A 21,938-nucleotide genomic window follows, 5' to 3' on the forward strand; every position below is an offset into this window, starting at 1 on the left:
GAGCATATTCTTTAATAATTATGTAAGTAACAAATACATTTTTTATTCCACCTAAATTTCCCTTTCTTAAATTATATTTAAAATTGGGTAACAGGACTAAAAAATCGCTCTGTAGTAATATTGGTTGGTTTATCAAATCTTTATTGATAGTTCAAAAAGTAGTAGAAAAACAATATAGAGAACAAACTTGCAGAAATTTGTTTATATTAAGTAATTTTGCACGTTTTTTTTTTATGTTTTGTAGTGTACTTTTTTGCTATTTCTCTTAATTTTACTTTTTCTGCTTTATTTATTAACTTGTTTTTGTATTAATGCTTGGTAAATTAATTTTCTATTCTAATTTATATTTTTGTTGTTTCAGAACTTTTGAGCCATGGTATAATTCTGTAGGTGAAAAAATAATGAATGGTTCAAAACATACAAGTGAGTTTTTTTTATTAATTTATTTGTAAAAATAAATTCATAGAAAAAATGACTAGCACTACATTTACATAAATTGTTAGTGTTGTTTAAATGAGACTTTTTTTATTCAGTAATTTAAGCAGAGGAAGAATAAAGAAAAGTTACTCCTGCCTCTCAAACCGTAATATAATCGGAAATGTAGTTTACGTTATTCTTATTATTACTTACTTCCATGAATTATATATGTTAATTTTTATACCAAATATTAATTTATCAACCTTTATATCATTTTTCACTGAATGCAGCAATATCTATTACAACAATTAAACCATTAACTAAAAAGAGACCCATCTGGTGGTTTATTATAATAAATATTGTGATGTAATTTTGTATAATATCTTAATACATTTACGATGTAATTAAAAGAACAAGGGTTAATGGCTTCTTTTGATCTTTGTTTTATGTACTTTATATTATCATTTTATAATTATACATTGGATAAATTCTTCTTCTTTAGCATTTAATATAGGGATTATAACAAAATGTTTATTATAATATTGTAAATAATGTTTAGCTATAATTCCGTTAAGGTTACTTAACCAATATGACCATTCTCTTTATTACATTGTTTATTATTCTCTGTCATATCTCTGTATAATTAATATTAATGAACTCGCTTTACTGCAATTTTTATTAAAAAAACATTCATTACCAAGACACTTGGTCATTGTTTAAACCCACTAGTTTTGTATTTTTATCATTCATTTTAAAATTAATCCAATTCTTTGTTAAATTGTTTATTTAATTGCTAAGAAAGACTATTTAACTACTAAGGCTGATGCAAATTAATTTTTTTTAATAAGAAATAAATCCCATTACCGGAAAAATGTTTATGTAAACTTAGGATTTACTTACAGAATTTTCTGGTTAAAAGACAGAGGTGAAATTCTAGAATTTTGGTATGAAATTTGTTCAGTTTGTGCGTTTTGTAATGAGAAAAGATTAGCTTATCTTCCTTTTTAGTATTTACCTAGGAATCTTATTTACTTAAAAATTGTTTAGAAAATATCCTGTAAAGAAAAGAATAGGTCTGTGAATTTGAATGTCTTGAAAACTATTTATTTAATGATCAGCTGTATAGCTTTGAAGATCAGAAAAAAAACAAAAAAATCTTTGTCTGAAGATTAAACACTAACATACTGTAGTATGTTAAATGAAAGGTTTTTTAAGATTAGAATTTAGATGTTCAATCAACCTTTGTAAAATTCAGTAATATTTTTATGAATTTTCAAGAAAGTAAAAACATAGGCAACCATGTATGTATTACACCCTTGCATGTAACTTTGATAACCAAAAAAAAAGTGGTCTTTTATTAATAGTGATACAAAAACTTTTTTATTTCTTTGCCAGGAAACAGTTATGAGAGACATGCATTATAAATGCATGATTGTTCAAGCAAATAATTTTTATCAGTAAAGCTAGTGAAACAGTAATTTTTGTATTAGCATAGAAAATCTCAAAAAAATTTTCTATCTTACTAAAGGTTGAAGAAATTGTACAACTTCATTCACAAAGTAAATACTTTGTTTGACTACTTTAATATGAAATCGATATGTTTATTTATGTTTTCAAAGATTTTCTGAACAATAACAAAAAAGTAAATTAATAATTTAAATTAAGTTAACTTAAATGTATCACAAAATTTAAATTAAATTAAAAATGAACTAAAATCTATTTATTGTAGTTAACCTTTATTATGCTTTTATTTTAATGTTATGTTTTAATAAACAAGGTAGGCCACAAAGTTCCCAGAATTGTTTATTTTTCAAAAACTGCTTATTTTTAGAGTATACTTTCAAAGTAGTTTCCTTTGGCAGCTATATTCTTTTGTAAATGTACATAATATTTTGAAAACGTTTGTGGAACCCATGTTGAGATATTGTCAGGTTGGCTGTCATATCATCACTGTTCTTGTATCTTTTCCCATTTCAGCTTTTTTCATTGAGTAATACTCAGCTACCAAATCAGTGTGGTCAATGCTCCAGAATTGTTAAATTATGTTGTGTCAGGTACTCTTTGACATAACCCACCAGATTGGTCTAGTGGTGAACGCGTCTTCCCAAATCAGCTGATTTGGAAGTTGAGAGTTCCAGCGTTCAAGTCCTATTAAAGTCAGTTATTTTTACACAGATTTGAATACTAGATCTTGGATACCGATCTTGGTTGGGTTTCAATTAAACACATATCTCAGGAATGGTCGAACTGAGACTATACAAGACTACACTTCATTTACACTCATACATATCATCCTCATTCATCCTCTGAAGTATTATCTGAACGGTAATTACCAGAGGCTAAACAGGAAAAAGAAAGGTACTCTTTGACAAAGCATGGATTGATGTTCTAGTTCATTGTCTTGCAAAACAATCCAATTTTTTGGTTCCTGTTTTTCAGGATGTTTTCTTTGCATTGAATTTCGTAAACGATGAAAGATATAGAAATTTTTTTTTGTTCACTCTCTGCCCATCAGAAATTAATTCATAGTGAACAGTAGACAATATTTTTGGAACTATGTATTGACAAACACTATGCATGTTCAGTTTATTATGGAGAATATTGCGATAATTTCCAACTGATATGCTAATATTGACAATATTAGTGACAGTTTTCCTTCTGTCACTCCAAACAATATTTTTAACACTATATTTTCTTCATTTATTGAGATGACTGCCCATTATGAATGTTGTCCTCAAAATGTTATGAATGTTGCCCTGTAAACTGCTGTTTTTTAAATTGTGGATTCTCCATATACTTGTTCAAGCAACTTGTAACTATTTAGAAATCAGTCTCTGTAAATTTTAAATTAAAACTAAAATTTTATATTGTATGCTGTTTAATTGCTACGGCATTAATTGCTCTTTACAGCATAAATGATGTGAAATAAACAGTTTTAGTATTGTTTATGAAACAAGAAAATTTGATTTGGCTCTTATTTTGTGACATTAGGAGTATTACACACATAAAAACCAAAATTTTTTTTATATTATGGATTTTAAACCATATTAGGAACTTTTTGAATCTATTTTATGTAATCTACAAATAAAAATTCTAAACAAATATACAAACAAGTATATTTGTTATCAAGTAATAAATATACTTGATATAAATACATAACATAAGCACTTTTTTAATGCATGTGATTAACAAGCATTGAAATGTTAGAATGCTGACAGCCATGCTGTTATTATGGCACCCAATAGTATGAAAAGTTTTTATTTCTGTTGTAGCACATAATCTTAATTGGATTATATGTTTATTTACATATATTCTACACATGAATATGTTTCTTTGTAACAAAAATTAAGATCGTGTTGAAAACTGAAAACTAAATCAAACTTTTTTTTGTAATTTTTCAGATTGTGGTGTAATGGGTAGTAGCAGTAACATTGGTAGTAGTGCTACTGGTGGTGGAAATTGTAATCTTGGTACACCTGGTGGAGGTTCACCTGGTATTTGTAATTTGGGCAATAGTTCATGCAAATTGCAATCCCACCTAAATTCACAAGAAAAAAATAGGCAACATTGTAATAATTTTCTAACTACTCCATTTGGTGTGACACCTTCAAATGAATTGTGTACTTCTCAGGTTAGTTAAATTTAAAAAATTTTTTATGGTTTTCTTTAATTAATTGTGTAATAAACTAATGAAAACCTTTATTTATATAAAATGAAAATATTAATGTTTATTACCTTAAGCTTAAGTAGTATTGATGATAATGTTGTTTTAAGTTGTTATCGATTAGGTGACCAGTTCCTTTCAACTCCACGGCAAATAATGTTGGATTGTGATTTGTTATTGAACAAATTTATGTACAAATAACACTTTCTCAGTGAGTAAAATACAATTTGTATCATTTGTAGGGGCATGAATTAAGAACATATTTCTTTAATCTTAGGATCTCAAATGAAATAAAAGTATATTTTGTAAATTTGATTTATCTTATGAAATGTAAGATTGATTTTTTTTAAACTTATTAGTTTTGTTTCTAAATGAATATTTTTTTTTTAAACAGTAGCATTAAATACCACCAGGTTGATCTAGCGGTGAACACGTCTTCTCAAATCAGCTGATTTGGAAGTCGAGAGTTACAGCGTTCACGTCCTACTAAAGTCAGTTATTTTTACATGGATTTGAATACTATATTGTGGATACGATACTGGTGTTCTTTGGTGGTTGGGTTTCAATTAACCACACATCTCAGGAATGGTGAAACTGAGACTGTACAAGACTACATTTCATTTACACTTGTACATGTCATCCTCTGAAAGTATTATCTGAAAGGTAATTACCAGAGGCTAAACATGAAAAAGAAAAGTAGAATTAAATAAATGAATAACATTTAAAGTATAAAAAATTGACTCCATCGAGCTGGCTCTCGAACTTGATCCCCAGATTCTGTACCTGGTGTGTTAAGTCTTGCAGCTACACCAGTCTGCCACTGTACAAGTGAAATTTGTTCTACGTAAGTTTTGAAATTACATTAGTTTACTTAGTGCTGACCAACATTGATTAGAATCATTGAATTAAAAATAAATGAAAAAATATATATTTAAATAAAATTATAAATATTTTTAATTAAATTGGGCGTGTAAGTCACGCATCAGAAACAACCCACAGTTATAGGATTTTAACTGCATGATGGGAAAGTCCTGCTACTGTATATTCAGCTTTTTTAATACTGTTATTAAAACAGCTGCTTTTGTTTATGAGCTCTCATCTTCTTATATCTTTCAGTTTGTTGATTGTAAACCTTTCTTGATATATAGAACCTTAATATTAATATAAAATAATCAGCATTGGTAGAAAAATTATTATAGAATATCACACTGTTAATTGGTACATTTTATCATTTTAGTTTATTAAAGTTTGATTGACTAAAATAAATTCATTTTAGGTAGAAGTTAAGGTAGAAGTTAATTCATTTTTAGCAGTACTCTGCTGTAGATTTACTTTATACCTTTCTTTTAAAATTTTAATACATTTTTTTTCTATAGTCTTTTTTTGATGTTTAAAATTTTTGTATGCTTAATAGTATGTCTACAGTTTAACACAAATGTGTGCTTGCATACTTGTATGTATGACTAAGCCTTTTAATTTAAGTGTGATAATTACTTGTGTTTATTTTGTTTGTAAATGAAATAACTTCTATTAATTTGTAGAATCATGCTTATTTAAATTTGATGAATAACATGAAAACACATGATTAGCTACTTAATCACATATGAAGATATTCATTCTAGGTTCAGATTTTTAATATCCTCAGTATAATGCAACTTTTCCAACTCTGTAAAAAAAACTGATAACATTAGCTGTGATCTTCCTCTGAAATGAATTTTTGTCTAGCAAGCAATTTATTGGAAAGAGAAAGTAATTGCTGAGAGCCAAATCTAGTGAATACGGCTCATGTGAATGCACTTCAAAGCATAGGTCACAGAGCTTTGCAACAACAACCAGACACGTATGTGCTGGCGCATCATCGTGGTGAAAGAGCACTTTCTTTTTGGTCACATGTGAATGTTTAGCCTGAATATCACCTTTTAATTGATCCAGTAGAGAAGTGTAATACTTTACATGATCCTGTCTTTTTGGAGGTAGTCTATAAGCACCACACTAAAGAAAGCTAAAATACTGTAGCCATGGTTTTATCTATAGATGGAACTGTTTTCATTCTTGACTTTGATTTATTTAGTATAGAATTGTTTACTGTTACTGTGATTTACGTAGTAGAATATTGTTATTGTTGACTGTTGTTACAGTAGGACATCACTCAGTTGTAAGCAATTAGCATTTTTTTGAGTGGACATCATTACTTATCACAAAATAAAGACTGATTTTATAAATATATATATATATATATGATCATATTTTTTTATGAACCTAGTTTTATTGTATAGTTTTGATTAATACCTTTTTAAGTAATTTTGCAGATTGTATAAAGTATCTTGTTTTTATGAAGTATTAAATGGTATATCATTTATTCTATGTTAGATTTACAAATTGTGATACTGCTAAATTAATGTTGTAACAGGTGGGGAAGTAATGGTTTAAGGATCATCCATATTGCTTTTAGTCTGTTACTTACAATAAGAAGCCACACATAGAAACCAGTCTCTTAATAATTTGATCTTAATTTATCTGATCAGAAATAAGTCAGTAAAATTTTCAGAATTTTTATTTGGAAAGTTGCATTAAAAATAAATTCACTTTAAAGGAAATCTATTTTATGAAATCTTTTTTTATGTATGTGTTTTGACACTATACAACAACAAAGAAATATTTATCTCTCCTAAAAGTTAGTGATATTTTTTTTCTATTATTGAGTAACAAATGCTTGTTAATTTGTAACAACCAACAAAGTGTTAACTGGATTGATAAAAAAATCTACATATACTGCCAGTGAGATCTCATTTATACCATTTAAAAAACAAAATATGTGTTTAGCATTGACTTGCTGCAGACCAGTTAAAAAATACTGAACATTCCATATATAATTTGTTGTATTAAAAAAATATACTTTTAAAAAGCAATCTATAATTTGCTTTTTGAATGCCTGAGTATGGAGCTGTAGTGAAATTCATGTATCTTTGGAAGGCGAATAATTAATATTAATATTAGCAGCATAGCCTATAGTGCATCCTCTGTGAAAATATTCTGCTATAGGCTGCTCACAGCTTATCTTGGAACTAGTCACCTTTAGAGACCTACTAGAAAAATAGTCTGTGGCCTCAGTTCTGCTGTTAGGTATTTTATCTCTATTTCACACTCTTCAATTACAAAGTTGCTTTGCCTTACACATTTCAGATATTGTGAAAACATCAGGTTATATATAGGATGCTTTATGTAGTTGTATCAAGGACAAAAAGTTTATTTTTCCCTTTCTGGCTTTTCATGATTAAGAGCTGCAAAGTTTTATAGCTTCTATTAGTATTAGAAACATTAAAAAAAATTAATTACAAACAGGTGTTTTTTTTTATGATAGCGCTTTCCTTCTTTTTAGTATTTTGCTTATATCTATTCCATTGTTAATTTTACTATCAGAATATCTAATTTTTTAATTTTTTCTTGTACATAATTATGTTTTATCTATATGATTTACGTACCTTCTTCTTTGAAAAAATTTCTTTGTTTTATTTTTATTAATTATATAAAAGTTAATTTCTTCAATAAGTACTTCTCAGTAAGAGTTTGTCATTTTATATTTCTTACTCATTTTTAGTTTATAACATTGGATTATTAATGTCTGTTTAAATGTATCTTTCAATTCCTTTGTTTTTTTACAAATTGTAAAACAAATTTACGACAACTCACTCCCGTTTGCTATTTGTACTTGCCTTTCTTAATTTATATTCATCATAGAATGTTTGCTTTATGTTAAATTTATAACACGTTCACTATTATGAATGTGACTTTTATAGTTATTAGTTTATTGTTATAGTTATTTATTTATTGTATTTCAGAATGACATGTCAGTTGTTAGAGACAAAAGTTGCAGGTTTTCCTTATCTAACCAAAGTGGTAGTCCTCAGTTATCACCACAGTCACAGATAACTACTGGTAGTAATTCTGAAGCACAGCTTGATGATCTTAAATTACCCCATGGTTATAATTCACCTGGAATGAAAGGTATAAAAGTTTTTTACATTTACTGTAATATATGTATAAAATACAAATCAATTATATATTACAGAATCTTGTATAATCTAATGGAAGAAATCATACTTTTTCAAAGCTTTACTGAGTACTTCTTTATTTTATTGTAGATGTGAAAGGTATACAGTTAGTTTCTTACAATCTTCAGATTTTTAAAATAATATTATAATTTGGAAGTTTATAAATTGAAGTTTTCAGTACAATTACTGATAATGTCAGTTTCCATTTCTCTCAAATATTAATTAGCATTTTCATTACATCAGGTAAATATTATATATAATAAATTATTAATTTAGTATTGCAGAGGATCTGTAAAGCATTTTCTTTAGGAATGAACATTGAACTGAAAAAAACATCAATAATTCATCTTTTGTATATAAGTAATATATTTAATATTAGTAAATATTATAAGTTTCATAAATATATTTGCAGTAAAACAGAAAAAAACAGTAATATGTGAATAAAACCCTCCCAATAGAGAGATATTTTTTAATTAATGGGTCATCTTCAGTTTGTTGTTCTATTATTTTGTTATATTTTAAGTTCATAATTATTTTCATAAAAACCATAAAATATAAATTTAACAAGTATCTACCTGATTATAAAAATTATTCACTTTTAAATTAAGAATTTTACTAATAGAATGATTTACTATTAATTATTTTTCTTGCAATTCACTTGTGCACAGTGCATAAAATCAAAATAGTTACAATGAAATTTCAGTAGTCATTTTTGATTTTTATAAAAATAAAAACAAACTAATAGAATAAACTGAAAGTGTCTGATATTCAAGTCTGTACTCCCACAGAAAAATCAGGAATTTGACTATGGAAAAACAAATTCTTGGATAAGATTTTTATTTTCTGAAGGTGTAAAACTGGCCGAAGTTCATTAGTTTATAATTAAAAAAGTATGGTAAAAGTGTATTAACCAATACACTTAAAAGTGTATTAACCAATGCACTATTATATTATAAATTATACTCGTTATTTAATAGCCACACCTCGTATAATAGAAGACAGGATGAAATAAATATGTGATTATATTCCAATCCATATTTGTATATAAAACCTCCATATAAGACTATAATTAAATACTTTATTTTAGTGTTCACTAAACCCAGACCAATGAACAGGTGCATGTTTGGTAACTACTTGGCTTCAGGTAAATACAAATACATAATATGTATTTGTATTTTTTGTATACATTTATTGAACTGGTAAAAGCCAAAAAAAGAAGAATTTTTACAATACTAAGTAATTAAGGTTTTAAAATTTTTAAATAGATTTATAATAATAAAATGAGCTTGTAAAAATTACCAATGTAATTACTTAATACTACAGATTAGCCAAGTCAAGTATCCTTATGGATATCAATTGCTATGATGATAGCTTGATTAAATAATTAATTACTGCAATATAACAATATCCATTGAAACAAATTGTGAAACGATCATAAACTTACATGTGGTGTGGTGTTTGCTGCATATTTACAGCTAAAAGTGCCGTTTGTACAGTAGGCAAATTTAATTTTCTTAAAAATGTTGCAGTTTGTTAAAATAATGCAAAGGTTACATTTATTCCCTTGCATAGGTAAAATACATTATGATTATATACCAAGATTACTCACTACACCTCCCAATTGCTAACACTTTTTACTAGTGTGGAAATAAAATTTTATTTTTTTTTTATAAAAGCTCTGTATTTTGTTCTAATTTTTCTTTTTTAAAAAAAGCTAATTTTTTTCAAAGCAAACTCTTCTGTCATCTCTCTTGAAAACATAAAATAAAAAGTCTTATTTTGACGTATTGTCTTTAAGAATAAGATTTGTTGAAATAGCAATTATCAATTATTTTTTGTCTGATTTGAATTAATATAATCCGAACTTATTGTTTGCTGTATAGATTTATCAGCACTGCTGTGATTTTACTCTGTACATACTGTTTGGAAACAAATCTATATATACTACATTTTTATTATATTTAATAGATGTTCAGGCATGGCTGAAATCGCTGAGGTTGCACAAATATTCAAAACTGTTTTCACAATTAACATATGAACAGATGTTATCTTTGAGTGAAGAAACATTTGATTCTGTATTACAACAAATTGATGCTGGTCCAGTAACGCAAGGTGCTTGACGTAAAGTGATACGCTCTATTGCCAAACTACGTGAACTATGTCAATTAGAACAGGTCAGTATGTCTTAGTTTTTCTTTTTCATGAAATTTGTAAATTAAAAAAAAAAGTATTTGATTAATAGTTCATTCTTTGATTTATTCAATCACAAATTGTGTAGTCACTTATATTACAACTTGACAAATATTAAATAAATAATAAAAAAAAAAATTGTTAAAAATTACAGGAATTAATTAATTTCAGACTTTGTTTGAATCCATCTCTGATGGATTTTTTAATGTTGGTCTTAGACCCAAGTTGTTTAAAAAATGTTTTATGAAATTTTTCCAATCTCTATAGCAGAGTGGTACCTCCTTGCCCTTTCATCCAGAGGTCCTAGGTTTGAGTCAGGCTTGGCGTTTTACATATGCTGTACATTTCCATTTTCATATTCCTGTTCACAAGCATTCTTTTGCAAGCATCTGGAGTAAACTGATTTGTCAGGCAAAAAAAAAAAAAAAAAAAAATGAAAATTATTATGTGAACATTAATTTTATTAAAAATTTATTTTTGTTATGAGTACAGTAAATAAGTAAATTAATCAGAAATGCTTGTTCAGTCTAGTGATAGCTGATAGCCCTTTTTGTAATGCCAAACCTAAATGATTTTTAAAAAAAATGAACTGCTCTTTGGAACTTTATGTACTTAACATATTTTGCTGTTGTTATTAAGGGAGAGTAGGTCTGCTGCCAGCTCAACTTCCAAATAATAACTAATTATTTTCTAATTAGGTAATACTGGTAGTATTTATTTTAAATTTAGAAAGAAAGAACTTTTGAAGCTTTGATTAACTAGTAATTAATTTTTTTCCTATTGCAAATAAAACACAATTGATGAATTTATTATTGTTGTTCATAATATTTATGATTAGTACATTATCTCTTATTTATATTAGGATGTAACAAATGGTGGAAATCTTTTGAATGCCATGGATATGCTGAAAGCAGTGTTGGTCACTCCAATTAAGCCAGCAACCAGTGATGATGATACCAGTAGCTCTAGTGGTGGTAATAGACAGCAGACAGCTCTTGATGATATACCAGCTCAATTTACTAAAGTATTAGGAAAAGGTACCAGTAAATTATTTTTCATTGAATAATATTACTTCACAATTTCAATTGTCATGATATGTTAATATAATTAATAATATATGCTTTAGTTTTACAGTGCTGTTGATAAAACATCTAATTAACATGTCATTGATATTTCTAGATTCTGTGAGCTATACTGTTTCCAAATTTCTATGCTTGATAATTTTTCAGCTATTCTCACTCAGTTCGCTGTACAGGGTGAGGTGCAGCAAATTATGAATGTGTTTTTACAATGTAACATTCAGAAAAATCCATGACTAGTATTTTATAATTAAATCAAAGCAAAAATGGGAATGTATTGGTTTATTTATATCTGTGTTTTCAAAATTTATTTTGAAAAAGCAAGATTGGTTTTTATGTGTAGTATGCTATTTTTACTTGTATACTTTATAAGGATCAAAAAATTATTTAATACAAATTATTTTTATTTTTATATCAAGGCAGTATTGTTTTTTCATATTATTATTATTTAAAGCTATTGCATTTTCCATTTGCTTGAGCAGAACATTTTTGTGTACTTTTTTGTTGGGTGGGCTGGGTGGATAGACTTCCATTTCTTCATGCATTATAATGAAATATATTTTTATGAAAAAGGTGGTTCTTTGTGTATTCAAAGAAACAATAAAAAACTCAAGTAAATAAAAATTAATTAAGTAAATAAAATATGTAATCAAAATAAATCAAATAAAAATTGATATATTGAAATTTATTATATTATTGTTATTTTAAGGAGCAAAGAATACAGATTGAAGTAGATAATACATTCGTATTTGTAAATATAATAATCCAAAGATACTTTTATTGTAATTACTCTGGTGTAAGAATATGCTGGCAGCAAGTGTGGTTATCATATTACTTAAATATTGTTTTATAGTTGGTGCAAAAGTTTTGTAAGATGCAAGCGTACAATTTTGGAACAAGAGATATACTGATGCTGTAAATATGTTAAGATTTACCTAACTCATTTCATGAAGGAAATGGTCAGCTTATGCTTTGCTTTTTGTGTTATTTACTTTATAAAAAATATGTTAGATTAAAAGAAACAAAAAATTAATTATTAATATAGTATAATTACATAAATTTTTTTTTGTCTGATGATTTATATAATCAAAATTTTTTTTTCATTTTTATTATAGTCTGTATGCAGTTAATTGCTAGCGATAGAGCAGATGAAGAAGCTTTATCTTGTTTCATTTCAATTCTTGATAAAACTTACCATCATGATTGTTTCACATCTCAACAAAAAAGAAAAGTATCATCATGGAGATTACAATTCAAACAGCAGCTAAGACAAATGTAAACTTATAATTTGTTTACCATTTAGTTGTTAAATTTATTAATAAAATTTTATAAAACTATTGCTTACTGCATTAAATCTTGTTTACTTCATTTTAATATTATTGCAACTGCAATTTATTATTTTTGAACAGTATACATTTTATATGTTACTATGTGATCACAACTTAAGGAGTTCTGTAAAACAGAAAGATAGACAGAATTAAAAATTTTTTAGTGTTCTCAGTGATTGGAAATTAAAAACAAATAACTAGAAGGACTGCTTCTTATTAGGAAGTTCTTATAAAAAAAATGTATCACAATAAAATTATCAGAAGTAAATTATAATTCTTTTTTCATATTTTATGATTCCATAGGATCACTTTATTCAGTCTATTATCGAAGTCTCTGTGAAGGGACTGTTTGGGATTTTCAGTCCTCCCAGTACTTCTCATATGTTCTTCTCTGTGCCCTTTTTGGTGTTGAAAATGTTTGTGTTTTAAGTTTCGTGATTGTGAGCAAGTGTTTTTGTCTTTGATTTTTCGTTTAATTTTATCTTGTTTGTAGTGTAAGGTAATTTTTCCTTTGGATCTTCCGTTATTTCTCTAAACCATCTGCATCCTATTTTGGTGTTTTTCGAGTTTAATTCGTACAACACCAGTTGTTTCAAAAGTCTTCAATCTTGTATCCTCATTGGATTCAAAGAATCCTAATCTCCTCATATGCATGCTATCAGGGATGGGTTCTAACTCTTTGTTCATGACTTTGTTGGGCAGAGTCAATCACTGCCCATCTTTCTGTTACTCTTTGTTGATGCAGGTTCTTCCAATTCTTATTTTGAGTTTCTGGAGTCTGTCTGTCTTAGATTGTTCATTCAGGTGGAAAATTGTTTCATCTGCATATAATAACTTTCACATATTATAACTGTATTTATACTAGTTTTTTTTATAAACAAGTATATTAAAAGAAACCAAAAATTATTATAAATATAATTTTTGGTTTCTTTAATAATAATACATAATTATATACGTAATTATATACATTAATTTTGTCTGATGAATTTATATAATGAATAATATTTTTTTTTCATTTTTATTGTAGTCTGTACACAGTTAATGATTTGTGGTAGAGGAGATGAAGAAGCTTCATCAATATTATAGATGAAGCTGTATTTAACTGTATTTTAGTGTCTTATTTTTCCATTTATGGGTAAATATTTTTTACTGTAGGTGTACCAGGTTAATTTTTGTGCTTTAATTTATTTTTATTTTTGGTTTGTTTATTCTTGTTTGGACTTAGGTTTTTTCGTTTAGTTGTTATTATTTTTTTCAAGTATTTAAAATGGATTACTATTTTACATTATTACTGTTTATGTTTACTTCTTCTAATTGTGTTGGTTTTTGGGGCATAGTCTCTTTCTTTAATTTGAGGCCAGTTTTATTTGCAATATTTTGAAGTTCTAATATTTGGGTTTTACCTTCATCCATGTCGTTTGCTAGCAGTGTCAAATCATCGGCGAAACCAAAGCAGTTAGTTTTGATTTTTTGGCTTTATTTATTTTTATTTTTGGGGGAATTTTTTTAGCCATTTCCTCATCATTTCCAGAATGCAGTTGAATAGAAGCGGTAAGAGTCCATCGTCTTGCTGCAGTCCTGTTTTAATTTTAAATGGTTCCAAGAGTTTGCCTCTGAATTTCACTTTACACTTAGTATTTGTGAGGGTCAGTTTTATAATTTTTATTAATTTGGTATGTAGTCAGAGGTATCTTGGTATTTTAAATAGGAATTCTCAGAGTATGCACTCATATCCTTTCTTGAAGTTCGCAAACGTTATTACCATGTCTCTGCTTTTCCTTCTGTTGGCTTATGATCTGATCTGGACAAGCTCCTCCAGGATCTGAAACCTCCCTGGTATTTTCCTAGTTCTTTCTCAAAAAGGTAAACCAATCCTTTTAAGGATGATTCATGAAAGAATTTTGTTGTTGTGTCTAGGTGTGAGATTTCTATCATACCTAGTTGTTGAATCTGTTTTGTCCCTTTTTTTGTGTAGCGGGTGGATGAGTGCTGTCGACCAGTGTTCTGGAAGTTCTTCTTAAGTTGTTTATGAAGGGTGTTTTTTTTCTAGTTTTCCTTCATGTTTCCAGATCTCTACAAAGGCTTGATCTTCTCCCACTGCTTTGTAATTCTTCAGTCAGTGCTTGGTAAACTTAATTTACTGTGGGAGGGTTGGTGCTTTCCAGTGGTGTTGTTATTGGGGTGCTGGAGTTGAAGTTTAGGAGTTCTGTCAGTTCTTTGCAATTTAGGAGTGTTGAAATATTTAGTGAGCAAAACATTATTCAGTTAATTCTATGCAGTATGCTGCTTATTGTGATTAGTATCTTTGTATTTATGTACGCTTCTATAAGTTATTTACAAATGTTCATTCTTCAGTTGTAAATAATTTTTTTTTCTTTTAATTTTGAGGTGTTTTTTTTTCAGGAAGATTTTTGGTTTGGTTTAAAATTATAATATTTTCTGAGAAGATTTATATTTTAAATTAGTCAAATTTCTTGAATATTTTCAGTTTTGACGTTATCTTAAATCATTCTTAAATTAAATTTCTAAAAATTTTGTTGAAGTAGTCTTTTTGACTTAAAGAATTTGGTTTTTAAAATTCTTTTGGGGAAATATTAATGGAGTTACAGTTCTAGGTTCAATTTTTTTTTTACTGTAAATCCTAATTTTATCCATAATTTTTGTCCCAAGAATTTCACTGTAGCCTCATTTTGTCATTGAAGCAGGAGTCTGAGCAAACCTTCTGGCTGGCTGGGGTAAATAAAAAAGCATTTATTTTATATGAATCGTTTTTTTATTTTCATCAGTAGAATATACACTCGTATTTTGGATTTCATTCCTTTGTGAACTACCTTGATGTTTTGTAAGGAAATTTGTTACTTGTTAAACCTGAATGAGTTTGTTAAATGTTTATTTTTTAATATCGTATTGTTATTTTTAAAAACGTTATAGTGAACTATCTGTAATTTTCTTTTTATATTAGGAGGCCAGATCCATTAAGATACCTTCCGCAAAATGTATTTCTTCAACCATCTCTTCCAATAAGAGCCACGATACCAGGTTCAAGGTTTCCGCAGTGTGTCGTGTCACCTACTGGTCCTTGTCCAAGACAAGTACAATTTCATAGAAATGCCAGTAGCTCATTGACCACTAGTACCGGCAATAATTCTGGAATAAGTATTACGGCTGGTTCCACTGGAACTTATGCTAGCGGTATATCAACACATCATGTACAGCATGGTCCTGTGGTGGCTAATGTTTCCAGTAGTGTTGTCGGTAGTGGAATATCATCTAATAATGCTGCTTCTGTATTTCATGCTAAGAGACCTAGCCTTCAAGATCACCATTTACTTGAAGTAAGTCAAATATTTTTTTAATTTTAGACATTTTTTTCTTTAATACAATTACAATTCTATTTACAATTTATATTAATTTAGATTAAAAAAGAATGAATTTAAATTTAATTTTAATAAAAATTACAAATTAAAAAAAGTAATTTAAATAAAATTGTCATGACAAACTAAGATTGTTTTTGTATTCAGCTGTGAATGCATAAGTTGGCATATGTCAGTTTGTAGTTAATGTTGTTGTTTATGCCAACAAAATTGTATAATTGTTTTATAAACTTGTTTTATATATATATATATAAATCTGAATAGATATGTGTTATTTCAATATTTTGTACTTTGTGATTTATTTAATAGAACTATGTATAATGTAACAGTAGAGAGGAATAATGTGGTTCTTAAAAACAGATTTATTTCATTAAAATATTTATACGTACCAGGTCTGTAAATAAAGTAATGAGTCTTATTTTTTTTTCTAAGCTAAAATGGCAAAATTATTAGTAAATATTTGGTTATATGAACTGGTAATTTATATTAGGTATTAATAATAAACAAAATGTTTCTTGAAATGAGTTTTTGTTGTGCGTTAACAAAAATGAGCGATACTGATTGGAATGGTGTTATAGAGGAAGTTGAAGAGGATGAAACGGGAGAAACAATATTGAGATCTGAATTTAAGAGAACATTAAAAGATTTGAATGGCAGAAAGGCTCCTGGAATAGACAGAATACCTGTAGAATTACTGCGCAGTGCAGGTGTGGAAGCGATTGATAGATTATACAAAGTGGTTTGTAATATTTATGAAAAAGGGGAATTTCCGTCAAACTTCAAAAAAAGTGTTATAGTCATCATACCAAAGAAAACAGGGGCAGATAAATGTGAAGAATACAGAACAATTAGTTTAACACATTCCCTTTTCCCATATTTTCCTCTTTCTCTTTTCCACAATCTTCTACCTTTATCCCCCTTTTCTTCCCTTCATTTCCCTTATTTCCCTTTCCATTTCTTTTTTCCGTTTTCCCCTTTTTCTTTTTACATTTTCCCCTTCTTCCCTTTTATATTTGTCGATTTTTCCTTTTCTCCCTTTTACGATTTTTCCCTTTTTCTCTTCTTCCCAGCGCGTAAATCGGTCCAGTAGTTTTTAATATATAGCGGACATACATATTGGAAACATTGAAATGGAATCGTAAAATATTTAGTATAGCATGCGTTGCTTTTACGTCCAACAAATAGCGCTGTTTTCAAAAAAAAAAAATAGCATGTTTTTTCTGTCACAGGTGTGACATCTTAGGTATATATATATATAGAGGTATATAAAAACACGCGCGCATTCGAATGCAACGTTGTGTCAAAATTTCAAAGCAATCGGTGAAGAACTTTCGGAGATTTAAGATTTTGAAGAAACGAACATTTACATTTTTATTTATATACATAATATTTTTTGTTTATTTAATTCAATGATTCTGACTAAAGCGCGCGCACATAATTTCATTCGCTTAGAGAAAAGAAAAGAAAAGTCACTTGACGGGAAAGTAAAATAAAAATATATAATAATTTTTTTGAACCAGGTGAACTTTAAAATAAAAGCTTTTGTTAATTTCTAGATAAAAAAACTTCAACTTTTGTAAAAGAAAAATATTTTTTGCAGTGTCCTAGTGAAGATTTGAAATTTTATTTTGGTCAAAACACCTCAACTTATAACAAATTTAACACCAATAACCAAACCAAAACAAATTTACACCAATTTTTGGAAAAATTTAATACATTCTTTTCTCCTGAAGGTATATGTTTACCAAGTTTGAAGAAAATCGGTCACTGGTTCAGAGTTAAAGTACAGGACAACATACATTCCTAAATTCGTACTAACGTCCGTCTGAAAAAAATAAACTTGGAAAGAACATTTTTTTCGCAAATTATTTACAAAAACGTTTTAAAAAAAATGTATTTTTAAAGTACAAAACTTAAAATTTTTTTTTTTGACAGCTACATTACTTATCCCTTAAAGCTTTAGTTGCATAGTAACATATAACGCTAAATCCGGGAAAGTAAATAAAGTTTTAAACCAGTTACATGGTCGTCTCATTCATTTTAAATAAAAGAATTTTCACGGTTTAAAATCAATAAAAAACCGCCTCATTAATATTAAAACTAATCGGTAAAGATATAATAAGATTATTATAATTTATACTTTATTACCTTTTTTAAATTCGCTTTAATTACTTTTTTCAATTAGTAGTACTTAAAGATTATCTCCGCTTAAAATTCAATAGATTGACTTCCGGTGTGTGAGCGGTCAATGATTATTATGCAGTGCGTGAGATGAGTGTATAGCGTTTGTAATTTCATACATTGTTAATTATATTATATTAATTTTTTGCTAAATTTTATTGGAAAATCACCTATTAATTTTGATATTAACATTATCCTATAAGGTTATCCACCATGTGTTAAGTTCCTTGAAGCACGTATGTCTCCTCCATTCATTTCTATTTCCAAACTAAAATTTTTTATATTTCCCATTTCCCTTTAACTTCTGTATAATTTTTAGTTTTGTCCGTTCTTTATTTTTTGTATATTATACAGATACTTCTAGTATTTATTTGATTGAATTCTTCTCCTTTTATGATATATGCAGGACATTGCTACGGCACTTGGGAGTTACTAGTCGTTAACTCACAAACGAAGCATTTTAAGACATATCTTTTTATAAACTTTTTCGTTTATTTTCACGAGTATAATAGATTATTAAAGTCCCGGAGGAACTTCACGATTCATTCTGTATGTATATATAAACGTGTGGTTTCCGAGAGTGTCCACGGTTGCAGATCCGACACGTTCTCACTTATACCATATAACTACGATATCAATAATAACACCCTTGCCAAAAAAACCGCTGGTGCCATGAACCCAAGACACCTCCTCGCCACCCTTCCATCCTTACAAGAAAGGAAGAAAGAAAAAAAAAGAAGAAAGATCACAAGAAAACAGTCTGCCTCACGCCTGTCTAGTTCTTTCCAGAACTAACAGATCTTTTATAAGGTTATCAAGAAGGTATGAGTGACAGACACGACAACCAAACACCAAATTCCTTACCGACCATCCCAACCCTACTTTCCCGCTGACCGGGATAGCTCTGGGACACAACGTTCCAGAACTTACCCGCCCAAACTCATTTTCTTTAATTAAAATTAAATTATAACAAGTACAGGCCCACAAAATCTCCTCCGGCTCCCTTTCCTTAAGGGGACGATCCCTTAAACAAAGGATTTTAGTTCATTCTCGGTTGAAAGGGAGGGCGTCACGGAAGATATGCTCATTAGTACATCGTTCCGCCGGGCCCTTACCGTTTAAATCCTCCATTGGATCGGAACGCAGTCCAAATTTCACAAAAAACAAATCGACGCCATCTCCTATTTATATAACCCGCCAGTATAGTAGAATCACTCAGTAGCAAAGGACGCAAGTCCGTATACTGCGAAAAGTAGGAGGGTATTACACCTTCCGACATCCTTGCGTTCCGTTCTGTTCCGAGAGTATTACTCTTTCACGCATAAACTATTCAACTATTTCAAGGTATAATTTTTATACCTTGAAAGAACATAGTGATATTGTCGTTACGAAATATTTCATCGTTTCAAGATGTTGACCGTTTTAATGGCTTGCAGTCTTGGATAACAACCGGATTATGTTTTTTCAGATACTCCATTTCACTATGGCCAAACCGTTGCTAGAATCGATCTAATGAGGAATGTTTTCCCAGTTCCTCCTGGCGCATCCAAGAAGAAGGTCCTCCCCAACTCCGTCATTTATCATTTGCACTATGCGATCATAAATGCCCACGCGTTAATTTGGGAATGTTTGATCGGACATATGACTGAAGATCACCGATGTTGTAACTCTGTTCACGGCGTAAATCCACATCAAATGGAGCAATCTCAGCTCCGGTGAGTGCTGGCATTCCCGATCGACTAAGAACTTTATTTGAATTAGCTAAGCGCTTGTCTTCAATATTTATCGATGCTTCGTTGTAAATGCCTTCTGTAAATTCCACGGTCATATTGGCATTTTCTAGGCGTACTCTATGCAAAATATCCTCAGTAATATGCGATCGATATCTTTCCCGAAACTCTTTGGGAGATGAAGGGAAGCAAGCGGTCAATATAATTGCGAATAATGCGCGAATTTGGTTTAGATGTGCAGTGTTGCACGGCGTCATTAATACATTTATCCCACTGTTGGTAGTTTTCTAATAAATTCAGAGCTTGGTGAAAGGCGCAGCTCAATCACGACACGATCACACAAAAGTACCTCGATTAAAGTAAATATTTAATTCAGACAAAAGTGAATATTTAACCTAACAAAGTATTTTTTGGTCATTATGTAGGGATATTATTTTCTGTGTATTTGGTTATTTCGACTTTTTTTGTTTGCATAGTCTTAAGTCTATCTGGGCTATAAGTCATCCTTCTTGGTGGCTTTTCTTTTTGTTTTTTTTTTTTTTTATATAAAATAGAGATGTTTTAGCTGTTAAATATTATTCAACGAAATTTGTTACTTAATCAGTTGTGATTTTGTTTACATTGGCAACGGCCATACGGGCTCTTTGTGATTGGTCGTTGTGTTTGACAGCGGCCATCTTACATTGATCTGATTTATTAGCCTCTTATTTATTAAAAAACTGTACATATTAAAAATAGATAGATAGATTTATTAAAAATAGATGAAAACAATCTTTGATGCGGGTTATATATCGTGCTAAAATTTTTTTTTATCGTGTTTTTAAAAAATAAAATACAGATGTTTTAGCTGTTAAATATAATTTAAAGAAATTTGGTCGTTGTGTTTGACAGCGGCCATCTTGCATTGATCTGATTGGTTTTCCTTTGATTACATTTCCAAATTAAAAATAGATAGATAGATTTATTAAAAATAGATAAAAACAATCTTTGATGCAGGTTATATATCGTGCTAAAATTTGAGCTCAATCGGTGCAGAACATTTTGAGTTTTTGAAGACGTACACAAACGAACTTAACATTTTTATGTATATATAAATAATAATAATTATAAATAAACTATAATTATAAATAATATATAATTAAATAGAAAATTAATTTAAAAGTTAAAAAAGTTGTAGCATAATTTTTGAGTATGAAATAATTATAATTAGCAAAGCTCAAAAAACAAAAAAAACATGTTATGTGTAGTTTATGAATAATTTCATAATATTTGCAAAAACAGACATAAATTTTGAGATAATTGTAGAAATCAAAATAAAGTCGTTTTGGTTTTATCTGGTATGGAATACAAAGATAATGTAAATATAAGTGGTATTTTTTTAACACTACAGATAAAATTTTAATTATATATGTAGATAGACCTCTTTAAAACAAAAAGAAAAAAATCTGATGTGGACAACGCATGGCTTCCTTGTACGCCTATTAAATTACATATACACATTTTTTTTTTAAATGAAAAGTACATAAAATTTTATTTCATTAAAAATTTCAGATATTTTTTCATATTTCTTCCTTCCTTGTACGAAGTAAAGGAAGTATTCTGATCGTGAAAAATTTCAGTTTTCAGATTTTAACAGAAATATTCATTTTGAATATCCCTGGATCCATTTTGACAAGTTTCTGCGTGACTTCTGTACGTACTTATTTACGTATCTCGCATAACTCAAAAACGATTTGCCATAGGATGTTGAAATTTTGGATTTAGGACTGTTGTAACATCTAGATATGTATCTCCCCTTTTGGTTGCACTCAACTGAACCAAAAGTGCCCAAAAAACACCCAAAATCCAAAACAAAAATGGATTTTGAACTTTTTGTTAACTGTGGTAATAAGTCCTCATTGTGAGCCTTTCAAAGATGTATCA

General features: G+C 28.6%; 1 pseudogene; it reads left to right on the forward strand.

The window, feature by feature from the left end:
• LOC142325813 (protein Smaug homolog 1-like) overlaps positions 1-16,065 on the forward strand; it is a 36,577-nt pseudogene extending 20,512 nt beyond the window's left edge.
• Positions 16,066-21,938: the final 5,873 nt, after the last annotated feature.

The sequence above is a fragment of the Lycorma delicatula genome, chromosome 5 (assembly GCF_047948215.1).
Source record: "Lycorma delicatula isolate Av1 chromosome 5, ASM4794821v1, whole genome shotgun sequence".
NCBI classification, from domain to species: Eukaryota; Metazoa; Arthropoda; class Insecta; order Hemiptera; family Fulgoridae; genus Lycorma; species Lycorma delicatula.